Raw genomic sequence first — 13,135 nt, forward strand, 5'->3', positions numbered from 1 at the left:
ATCTGAAATACTTTTTTTAATACAGAACATTTTCAATCAATTTAAGCATGCGTGTGTAACAATCGTATCACTTTCTGAAGCAAATGGAGCGTGCTCTTAATTGATTCATGGAGCGTGCTCTTAATTGATTCATGAAGTATGCTCTAACATGACGCGACATCTAATCGCTATATTGGTTCCAGTGATAGAAACGTATTGGAGCATGTTGAGCATGTTGGAGCGTGCGACGCGAACAAACCTAATATAGTTTGAAAAATATTTTTTAATTCTTAATACAATATTTCTATAATTTGCAATTAATAATGTTTGGGTGATATTTCAACATAATAATAGAATTATGAAAAAACTATTGTTGATTATTCTAAATTATATTGAAAAATAATACGATAAATTTGGAGACGATTTACTACCTGAATCATAAGTTATTTTAATAAGTAATAGTATCTATTTTTTAAATCTGTGCTTTAATAAAAATGTATGGAAGTATATTATATATAAAATAAAAAAACGACAAAAATCTAAACTTTTTAATATACATTATTCAAGATTATATAGTATTCAAGATTATATCAAATTATATATTGTGATGCATGAACTAGTCCAGTAAATAAATAAAATATTTATTTAAATGATAAGGAGCATATACTGCCACAACATTAGATGTCTTTAGCGAAAGTCGTATATTAAAAATTTTAATATAATAAAGTATACGTTTCGGTTAAATCTTGGCCATCATCAATACAATAAGAATATAAACGATATTACAGAAAAAAGATGTTACAACAACAAAATGTTCGAGTGTTATTATTCATTATTCCAGAAATGACAGTGACATAAAATTATATTCGCTTATGAAAAGAACTTTTTTGCAATACAGATTCCTTGTTATTTGAATTTTTTTGTAAGTCTTTATATGATAAATATGAAATTTTCAGATTCCATATTTTGTGACATCAATTCTGGCAAGTATATAATTCAGTTTTTAATGTAAATTTTCACAGCCTAAAATACTGTCTAAAATAGTCTAAATCAGTTTCTAGACATTGTTTTAAAATAGTTCTTACCATCAAAAAGATTTTTTAAAACTCTGTGCAAATTTAAAAACTCAGAACTATACTTGCGAGAATTGATGTCACAAAATACAAAATCTGGAAATTCCGTATTTACAAAGGCTTACAAAAAGATTCAAGGAATCTATATTACAAAAAAGTTTCTTTCATAAGTAAATATAATTTTGTGTCATTTCTAAAATAACAAATAACAATCGAATTTTGTTAACATCTTTTTTAATTTCTGTAACATCATTTATTTTCTTATTGTACTGATGAGGACCAAAACTTGACCGAAATGTTTATTTTATTATATAAAATTTTTAAATATACGACTTTCATTAAAGATATCTTGCGTTGTGGCTGTGTGCTTCCTTATTATTTATATTTTGTATTTTTAAGTCACTCCTAAAAGTTAAAAATATTTATTTGTTCTTTATCTTTGTAACTAATCAATGAATCGCCCATTTTTAACATTACCAATGCAGTCCACCCATAGCTTATAGTACGTAGGAAACTATTCCGGATTCACAAATGCTTTATGTTATATGAAAAAACGTATTGAAAAAATTTTTGGAACGATTTCGAAGCGTTGCGCATCAATATTGCACTTCACGCGCTTCATGTGTGTGTGTGTGTGGTGTGTGTGTGTGTGTGTGTGTGTGTGTGCGTGCGTGTGTGTGCGTGCGTAAATCGGAATGCACTCATATTATGATTACAGTGAGGGATTACATGTAGCATGGTACCCAGTCAGAAATGATAATGAAATTAACATCGAATCGACATCGATTTGATGCTTTCGACGTCGAATCGACATCAATTCGATGTCGAATGCATTATCATTTCTGACTGGATACGTGATACGTGATACAGAAACTAACTATGCAACTATAGGAACTGCGCAAATCATGCTGTTTGCTTCTTTTCTCCTCTATTAAGACCATTCTACATTTGTCGTATCGTAGACATTGCAAGCTTATTACTGCAGCCAATCCGATGCTTCAATTCTAAAGTCGCATAATGCTCACGACGCTTCTGACGCTACGATAGAATGGCCAATGTAGAATGGCCTTTATATGTAGCGCGGTAAGCGGCACGGGCTAGTGACAAATAAACTTTAATATGAATTTTTTTTTAATATATTAACTTATTTCTGTGCACATTTAATCAATACTTCTATTTTTTCAACGGATTTACTTAATAGTTGCATATTTAAATGAATTAATTCTATTAAAAAGTTCTTAGAAACGTGAATTCACTGACTCGTGCCGCGCTACATGTAATAGAGGAGAAAAAAAGCAAGCGGCACACACGTTCCTATAGTTACCTAGAATGCGTTCCATTTCTTGCATGATGCGCATAGAAGTTCGTTCCGTTTCTCTTCACACTCGCTGCATGCATTATTATTTACCGCCAATTGCATGACCCCTCTTCCGGTGCATGAAACCGCATGAAATGCCTTTCAGCTTATGCATTCAACATATTTTAGCGCAAAACTGAAATCATGTGGCTGGGGCGAGTGTACTCAAAATCCCGTAAAAGTTAAAGATACATAAGTAAGGTGTTCAGAATACCTAATTTTTTTAATTTAATATTTCATATATACATATATTATATAATATATATATACAGTATAATACTCTGATATTATCGAAAAATTACGTATATTGATATTATGAAAATTTCGGTTGAATACCGGTTTATTTAACGTTCAATACTGATATTTGGATCTCGATTTTGCGTATACCGCTATAGAATATCGATTTTTAGTTCCTGATTTATAACTTGATTTATAAAAAAAATAATAAATTGATGTATTACCGCTATTTATCACATCGTTTTAAATTCCTGAATATAAAATAATAGATTATGATAGAGAGTTAAGTTTATATTAGTCATATCCTTACAAGATAGATAGAGGAAAGTAAAAATAACGGACTTTAAGGATATTTTGTTCGTATAATTGTAGCAAAAAGTTCCTTGAAAGAAATTTGATTTTGACGAATATATGCTGTTTTCATATAGTTTGAATAATAAAGATTGTATACAGAATCTTATCATTTACTCTTAATTAAAATGCAGAAATGTACTTTTGAATTTCTACTGCTAATTATTTTTGAAAAAAATGAAAAATTTTTGTGACAGTATCTCAAATCTAATCTTAAAATCTTTATATTTTAAACTCTTATAACTTCAAGCTGCTTCACAGTGAAATTCGGATTTTGTTATAAGTGTTTGAACATATGTAAAAATAATCTGTAAAATTTTTGTTAAATTTCTAATATTTTAGAAATAGGTATTAAACATCCTTTTTGGACATAATATGTTTTATTTTTCTTTTCCTGCAGAATAAGATTGTAAGTGCGGCTCGAAAAATATAAATCTTCTTCTTTCGTCAAAAAAGAAGATGTAACAGTAATTATTGAATGCATTTGTAATTCAGTCAATTTTAAATTGTCCATGTTCACTGCATGAATGTTTACTGCGAATCCGTTCCGTTACTAAAACCGCATGGAGAAACGGAACGTACCTTGCACTCCATGCCATGCACTAAATATTCATGCGCTTCATGCAAAGAACGAAACGCACTCCTAGTTAGTTTCTGTAGCGTGTACATGTAATCACATCCTGACTGAATTCTCCCTCAATTTGCCCACTTTCTTGTTATCAGCGATACTGTTCAAAAGTTGCATTAATCCAGCTTTTAGCGACATCGCTCTTACATAAAGATTTAAACAGTGGAACAGCAGAATATAAATAAAGGGTCTTTCAATAAGGACGCTCGATTTTTAAATGTAAATAAAAGTTATGTGTGAGATATCCACTCAATTTTTTTTTATTTAAAAGAATATTTTATGGCATTAAGTATGGAATATAACATCGCTCAAATGTCCGCGGCTTCGTTCGGTGACATGTATTCGGGCGGTCTAATTTTCGATGACTTTCTCGCATAAATCTGGCTGAATTTGCTGGATGGCGTTTGTTATGTTGACTTTGAGAGCATCAATTGTTTGCGTATTCGTATAGACCTGCGATTTAAAATAGTCCCAAAGGAAGAAGTCTAAAGGCATTAAATCGCACGATCTCGATGGCCAGTTCACATCGCCGCCAGATAACCATGCCCTCAAATCACTCATGCAGAATGTCCATCGTGGCATACGGTGTGTGGCACGTAGCGCCATACTGTTGGAACCGTACGTTGTCGGTATCCATATCATCCAGGTCACAAGAAATTGCTTATCATCGATCTGTAGCGCTCGCCGTTGACGGTTATGGCAACGCCTCTTCGGAAGAAGTACGAACCGATGATTTCACCAGATCAAAATCCGTACCAAACAGTGACTTTCTCGGGATGCATTTGGAGCTGACGTATCTTGCGTGGATTGGTATCGCCCTAAATTCGACAATTTTGCTTGTTCACATATCCATTCACCTAAAAATGGATCTCATCGTTAAAGATGATTCGTTTGGCGAAATTTGGGTTAACTTCCAACCAGAACCCAATCAGCGAACACACGGCGTTGTCTATGATCATTTACCTTAAGTTCCTGGGTCAGTTGAATTTTATAGGGATGTTGAAGTCGCAGAAAGGCCAAGTTCTTGTGAACGACGAGAAATTGATCGCTTCGGATTTTCCCGTACACTTTCACGCACAGCAGCGATGTTTTCAGCAGACCTTGCATTTCGGCGACGTACTGGTGTTGGCTGATTATTTATCGAACCGATTGACTCGAATTTGGCCACCAAACGTTGAATAGTCGACTCGGCAGAACGGTTGTGGCGAGGATAAAAATCACGTAATGCGCGGAACGTTTCTCGAACGGAGCACTGATTTTGATAATAAAATTTTACACGTTGCTCAACACTACGATCTTCCATGGTGATTTGCCATATACTACTAAACAATTCACAACAAATTTAACAGATGTCACTTTAACAACATGGCTACTATGATCTAACAAATTTTGAGCGTCCCTATTGAAAGACCCTATATATATACTGTAATTCAAATATATAAACAATATTTTCCATTTTCGAACGTTTCGACTGATTTTCCATCATTTTCAACAAATAAGAGACGTAAATGTAACGCTAGATTTTTAAACACAATTCATTCTGATAATTCCTCAATGATTGCATCTTAATGGAAACGAGTCTTCTTAATATCTGTTGAAGAAATGCTACCATTAGCATCCAATTAGTCCAATGACTCAGTGAACGCAAATGCAATCCAAGAGGAAAATTGTAGATTTTTAATAAATAATGTGAAATGTTAAAAATATTATTATAAGTGAGATCAGATAGTAAAAAACATATAATAAAATACATGTAAGAACGAATGAGATCATAAAAAATTATCATGTAAAATACCTTAAATGTGTCAATTCCATGTATAAGTCTGATCCTACATAACAATTAATTCCTATGAAATTAATAATAAGGCTCTGTAAAAGTATAAAACAATATAGGTAAACTACTTTAATTTCTGATTTAATTGACTCGCAGCATTACACAAAACGAAGAATATGTAAAAATGTATTTTATAGACTTATAACGAATTTTGTAATATTGTTACGCTCATATCATGCACAAAATCGTAGATCGCCATTCGTGAAGTTCTGAAAGCCACGTTGTTCAGCGACATGTGGCTCTGTTATTTAACAAGATCAGTAGATTTGAACGTGAGCCGTCGGACGTTGCGCTCGGATGTGTCTCTCGATCCGCTTATCTGAACTTTACATGTGCATGCGTGCGTGCGTGCGTGCGTACGTGTATGTGTGTGTGTGTGTGTGTGTGTGTGTGTGTGTGTGTGTGTTTCATTTCATAACAAATTTTTCTTGTTCTTTTTATAATATCCGTGTTATTTATTTCTGCGGGCGGGAATGCATGTACGCGTTCGCGGACATTCGGACGTAACAATATTATATAGGTTATTGGTTTATAAAGAAGTTGGAATTTATTTAACATTGAGAATGACTCGATCGAAATGTTTGTTTTGTTCTTTGTAATTATTATATTATTTTTATGATTTAAATTAAAGTTCTTTGTTACATTACTGGTTCTTTGCTCTTCTTTTACCTATTATATATTGTTTAATTCTTATGAGTTCTTGCGAGATATTATAAAATCATATAATATCCTATATTTTCTTTAAACATATAATATGCTATTGTAAAACATGTAAGAACTTATGAAATCATATAATAAGAACTAATGTAAGAACTTTAATGTGCCAATTTCTATAAGACTAATCTTATAAGAAAATTATGTACAAGAATTTTTGGCAAGGACATTAACGGACTTTGAAATGGATGTTATCTATTTCTATATATAATACCTGCGTATTCGTGACATACGTAAATTCGTAATATATTAGGTGTTACAACTTTGCTTCCGCCGTTTTCCTATAGATGGCTTTAGCGGTAAGTGGTGGTCGAAATAAATAGATCATAGACGTCATACAATAAACTTGACATCTGTCATCAACATAACCTCATAGAAACATTAGTCGATTTGTGTCTGCATCATAAAGTTATTCTCGATTGAAAATGTCAGTTTACGAGCCAAATTCTCGTCATTTGCGGGAGGTTTTAATTTTTTGCTTCAATATGAAGAAATCTGTGACTGAGGCTCATCCAATGTTCTCAAATACTTATGGTGAGGCTACTATTAGTGAAAGAACGTGTCGTGAGTGGTTTTAACGCTTCAAGAACAGTGATTTTGACGTCCAAGGTCATGCTCTGTATTTGGGGGGACCAGCTCAGCATAGTGTATTATGAACTGTTAAAACCGACTGAAACAATCACAGGCGATCGGTATCGAACGCATTTGATGCGTTTGAGCCGAGCATTGAAAGAAACGGCCGCAATACAACGAGAGACACGGTAAAGTGATTTTACAGCACAATAACAATGCTCGACCCCATGTTGCGAAAGGGATCAAGACATACTTGGAAATGTTGAAATGGGAAGTCCTACCCCACCCGCCGTATTCTCCAGACGTTGCTCCCTCTGACTATCCCTTGTTTCATCAATGGCACACGGCCTAGCTGACCAGCACTTCGGTCTTATGAAGAAGTAAAAAATTGGATCGATTCATGGATAGCCTCAAAAGATGCCCAGTTTTTTCGACGCGGAATTCGTACGCTACCCGAAAGATGGGAGAAAGTAGTGGCCAGCGATAGACAATACTTTGAATCATAAATGTATAACCAGTTTTTTACAATAAAGCCTCAAATTTCGGAAAAAAAACGGCGGAAGCAAAGTTGTACACCTAATACGTAAAATCTGTAAAATCCGCAGAATCCGACTCAAAGGACTAATTAGTGGAAGACTTCTTGCGTTATGTGGAGCGCTATTTTTCCCTTAATCGAGACCTGTGTCTATTCTGTGTGGCCACGCATCATATAGTTTCGTCAGCGTACAATAAATGGAGTAGCTTGTACAGAAATATGCTTTAATTCTCTTTTGACAGAAACTCACGCTGCTCGGCTTGCTTACCGGTCAACATGCAAACAATGGCGGGCATAGGATCGTTAACAACTAGCGCGCCTTGTAGTTATAAGGACGTCATGATAGTCTAAACAGCGCCACACAAGCGCGATAGAAGAATTGGTACGCAGTCACACACTGTATTTGAACGACAGAATTTTTTCATTCACTCTAGCAAACATTATCCGCAAACAGGACCCGTGGTTCTGAAACGTTCATGATAAAGAACCTTTTCTCGGACAAAGCATACAAAAAGCTTGACAAAGATCCAACTAATACAATCGCGCAGAACAGATCCTGATGAAAAAAGCAACATTCCCAGTAAAATCAAATCAATATTAAAACTTACATATCCTCTCCCATCAAAACTATACGGACTATCAAAAGTACACAAACCAAACATCCCATTCAGACCGATTGTTAGCGCCTTACACTCCCCAACATACAACTTATCTCTAGCACAAACACTACAACCCCTCACTGAAAAATCCAAATCACACTAACTCAACAGATTTCGTACAAAAAATTAAAAAAATTACGTCCCACAAACCTGCTTGTAAGCTTCGACGTAAAATCCCTTTTCACAAGTCCCAATAAAAGACATTAAACGTAATAAAGGCTTCACATGAAGTCTCCTCCGACCTCATCTCGCTAATAGAGTACTGCTTAACAACTTATTTCTCTTATAACAACCAATTTTATGAATAAACTTCAGGAGCGACAATGGCTCTCCTATTTCTCATGTAATCGTCAACATCTTCATGGAGCATTTTGAGAGGAAGGTCCTCAGAAAAACATTCAAAAAACCAGAAATTTGGTTTCGTTATTTAGGCGACACATTCGTGATATGGAGGTTCGTAGCAGAGCCGAACTTCGTAAATTCCTTATTTTCCTCAATAATCCAAATATCCACTCTAGACGTAGAAGAAAATTCTCCTTCTTAGACGTTTTTGTCTCCAAGAAAGTTAACGGTACCTTAGGCCATCAAATGTATAGAAAACCAACACACACAGATAGATACCTACATGCCGAGTCACACCCAGCACAAAAACAGTCTGCAATCAATTCACTATATAGAACTTTCACCATCTTTGACAGAGAACATCAACAGACAGAACTCAATCACTTCAAAATAGTCTTACAGAAAAACGGACACGACAAAAAAAACATAATCAAAACAATCAATAAACATGCAAACAAGACAACAGTCTCTGACACACAATCAGAGAAAATCCTATCCATTCTCCCATGTCAAAAGAACAACAGATCGGATTGGCAGGATTTTAAACAAATACAATCCGAACTATCTTTAAACCACCCAAAAAGATAGGATAAATCTTAAGAAATCCTAAAGATGAAAGACCTCCACTCAGCTCCGCAGAAGTATACAAAATACCTTGTTCCTGCGAGCAAATATTGAGAAACTGGGAGAATGATCAACCTACGGATAAAAGAACACCAACGTGATGTCAGGCTAACACGTAAATCAGCATCAGAATCACAACATCAAATACTGTTTGATAAAACGATAATAGCTAGTATTGCATACTTTTCAAGAAAATATAGAGAAGCTATAGAGATACAAGAACATCCTAACAATCTAAATAGAGATAATAATTAAAACATAAAAAAAATATGGAAAATCATTCTCCCGGTTATTGAAGACCAATTTCTCCCTTCTTCATTCCACCCGATCTACAATTCTCTACTTTCCCGCCACCACTCCAACAAGTAGCGTAATATAAAAAAGGAATGACCTGGAGAAACAGCTCGGTATCAGACTGCTCCTCGTCCTGATGAAGTGGACTGCAAGGACGAAACGTTGGCATTTCAAGAATGGATCTGGACACGGAGAAAACACATAATCTTTGTATAGAAAGCATTCATGGAAGTCTGAAGAAAATTATGTAAATAGTTAAATAATTATATGTATATAAAATTATATATAATTTATATGTTTAATTAATAACATAATATAATATATAAATATCTACAATTTCTCGGAACAATACTTTATTTGAACAATTTTTTTTTAATATTCAAATAATTTTATCAAAGGCTTTTGAGTTAATGATTGTTACCTTATGCGGAAATAAATATATAATCACATAAAAATTTCGTTTCCTTTAATCTGGTCATAAGTTATCATAAAAATTATTGATGATGACTAGATTAAAGGTGGAAATTTTTGATTAAATTTTAGTTTAATTTTGGAGTGCTACTGGCGAGCATAATAAACAAAATAAAAGTTATAATTGTATTTTGAGAAATTGGTTCTCCCTCAGCTCCTTCTATGACTCTCGGACAGATCTGAATTCAGGTGCCTATCCTGGCGCCTATCCTTTATTATTTTCGCTCCGTCTCGCTCCGAGATGACAGAAAAATGGAAACGTTTTCGATTCATGAGCAAAGTGTCGGATAGGCCTGTGGTCTAATACAAAGAAGATGTATACACGCTTCATGTTTCTTTTACAACTGCTGATTAAAATTAGATCGTCCAAATTGGAGCTCTTTAAAACAATTGATATATACGACATCCTTTCAACGTTTGTTACTCAGCTCTATTATTCATCCATTGATCATTTAACGTCGTTTGAAACCCTAGACAAGCTCTGTGAAACATTCATAATTGATCCATATAACGTCTATTAAAAATTTTTTAATACATCGAATGGAGATTTTATTGATGTATAAAATGCGGAAGTCTGGATTTCTAGTGGATATCCACTGGAAGTTTCGCGGTCGTCTAATGAAGGTTTCGAATCTCCATGATGGATGTTTAATGGACGTCTCTTCTATGTGGGATGTATTTGAAATACAAAATTGTATTTTAATGTATTTACAATTACAATTTCAATGTATTTTGTATTTGAAATGCTAAAAAAAATTTTTGATAAAATAATTCTTGAAGTAACGCGACAGACTTACTGACTGCATTCGGAAACGTTAGGGTTATGACAGAAAACGAGACATAACGAGATGTAAGGGTCTGAGCACAAAAATCATAATACTTAGACTTAAATTATAGACGTAAGTAACGTACAAGCTTTCACGTATAACGTACAACTTATTGCCGTATCTCCAAGACGACAATAAATGGTATATCATACACCAAAGCTTGTGTACTTACAACTTAAGCCTAATTGTCGTAGTCATGACGTAGGGTAAAGCCTGTTACATAATAAAGCCGCAATTTGTAAGCTGTAAGGAATTAACCAATCATAATCGATTATTTTTGTCGTTCAACTGTGAATCATTCATGGTGAATTTCTTATGCTGGATTCATACTTGATTCGTACGACGCACGTCGGATCCATTGTGAATCTAGCATTACGGTTTATGAATTGCGGCTCTATATGTAACAAACCTAAGGGCTACCGCACACAAAATTCCGCAACAGTGACCGTAAGAACTTAAGTCAATAATCAGGATTGGTTTAAATCTACATAATCTAATGGAAATGGAAATAACAATTAATTTATCCATAACCTTGCAATAAAGTAAATTTCAACCGGTTGAAACTCTCCTTATGGATAAGTTTACTGCTATTTCTATTTCCGTTAGAGTATGTAGTTCTAAAACAATGTTCTGATTGGCTTATTGGCTTACGTCTTAAAGTTATACAAATTTTGTCCGGCGGCAGCCCTAAAGTTAGTCACGCACATTTTCCATAAGCTCGGATCCTCATACAAACAACAGCGCTTTGACACCGAACGCTGATTGATAAAAAACGAGTAAGGGGGGTAAATGTTATCCCTATAACCAGCTTTTCACCAATTAGTGCTCTGTGTCAAAGCTCTGTTGTCTGTATGAGAATCCGGGCTAACAGTAACAGTAAGGATCATTCCACACAACTTGTATAGCCGCACAAACTTATGTACAAAGAAAATCATCCAATCGTATTTTACATTTGCCTTTATGACAGACATGTGATTGGATAATTTTCTTTATGCATATGCGGCTATGCAAGTTGTGTGGAATGGCTCTAAGACCGGGAGTACAAACTCTTAAATATCGCATAACACGTAATGTATAAATTCAATTAATCAGAGTTCTTTATTTCAAAAGAAAGAAAAGAAAGAAGGAAAAGAAAGAAATGAAGGGCATTGATTGGTATATTTTTTATGTATTACGTGTTATGTGTTATAAGAATTTGTGCTTCCCACTTAAGGTTTTCGACCAATCGCTTTGTCGATTCAGTTCTTCGTAACCGTAACCGTAACAATTGAGCAACGCGATTGGTCGAAAACCTTATTGTACTGTACGAAAAGTGTGTGTGACCAACTAAGACTCGTTCTACAATAGGTCGCAGTCGGAGCCGGGCACTGTACGCATGCGCATTGGATTATCAACTATCAAATGAAATTGTAGTTCGGCTGTCGATCATCAGAATAGAAAATGGTCAACTCCCATCTTTTCGATTCTTACGATACAACTGAATGGAATATAATCTCCATTTTACGGATACAGCTATATAAAATAATTTATCATAGAATACGTTTTCTTAAAAATAATCTCATTCTTATAATTTGTATTCAAATTAATAATAAATTTGAACAAATACTCAATGTTTCAATATCCATTGTTCTGATTTATGATACAATTGTAGACTGGCAAGTCGTACTCATACTCGACATATAACACGCGATTACGACATGTGACCTATTGTAAAACGGGTCTTATACCTTCTACAATAGAGTCGCAAGTTTTAAACCGTAAGAAATTGATCAATAATAAGTGAGAGAAGAATAATCGATTATGATTGGTTAATTTCTTACGGCTTACCGCTTACGTCTCTATTGTAGAAAAGGCCTTAGGGCTGCTGCACACAAAATTTCGCGATAGTAATCGTAAGACGTAAACTTAGCCGATGATCAATTCGTAAAATTAAGCCGAAGTCAATTAGGATATTGCTTTAGGTCTCGTAATCTAACAGAAATAGAAATAACAGTAAACTTATTCATAACCTCGCAATAAAGTGCATTTCAACTGATTGAAGTTCACCTGCTTATAGATAAATTTACTGCTATTTTTATTTCCGTTAGAATTTGTTAGAAAATTTTGAAATATTTTGTATTTTGTATTTAAAAAAGTATTTAAAATACAAATTTTGGAAGTATTTTTTTTTTTTTGTATTTCAAAATCGAAATGTTGAAAGTATCTTGTATTTTGTAATTCAAATACTCAGATTGTCAATATTTTGTATTTTGTATTTCAAATACTTTGATGATGTATTTTGCCCAGCCTTGGGTGCGGCGTATATCAGAACTAACCTATAGATTTTGCCTTTATTGCGATGACATCACTAATGATATTAAAACATTAGAAATCATAAATATAGAAAATACGGAAACATGCAGCTTACTAAACTGTTTAATAAAACTTATTTGCAATATAATTTATTGTATTTTACAATTATTATGTATTTTTTTACTTCATTGCAAGTCAATTTATAATTTATTTAATTATATTCTAAGCACACTTATTATTCAAGGGATGTTCGAACATCCTTAAGACATAGGAATATCCTTTGAATGTTCTTTGGAACGTTTCTTGAAGATCTGCTATTATTAGGGAATTTAATAAATTTTTTAT

The sequence above is a fragment of the Atta colombica genome, unplaced genomic scaffold, assembly GCF_001594045.1.
Source record: "Atta colombica isolate Treedump-2 unplaced genomic scaffold, Acol1.0 scaffold39, whole genome shotgun sequence".
Taxonomy (NCBI): domain Eukaryota; kingdom Metazoa; phylum Arthropoda; class Insecta; order Hymenoptera; family Formicidae; genus Atta; species Atta colombica.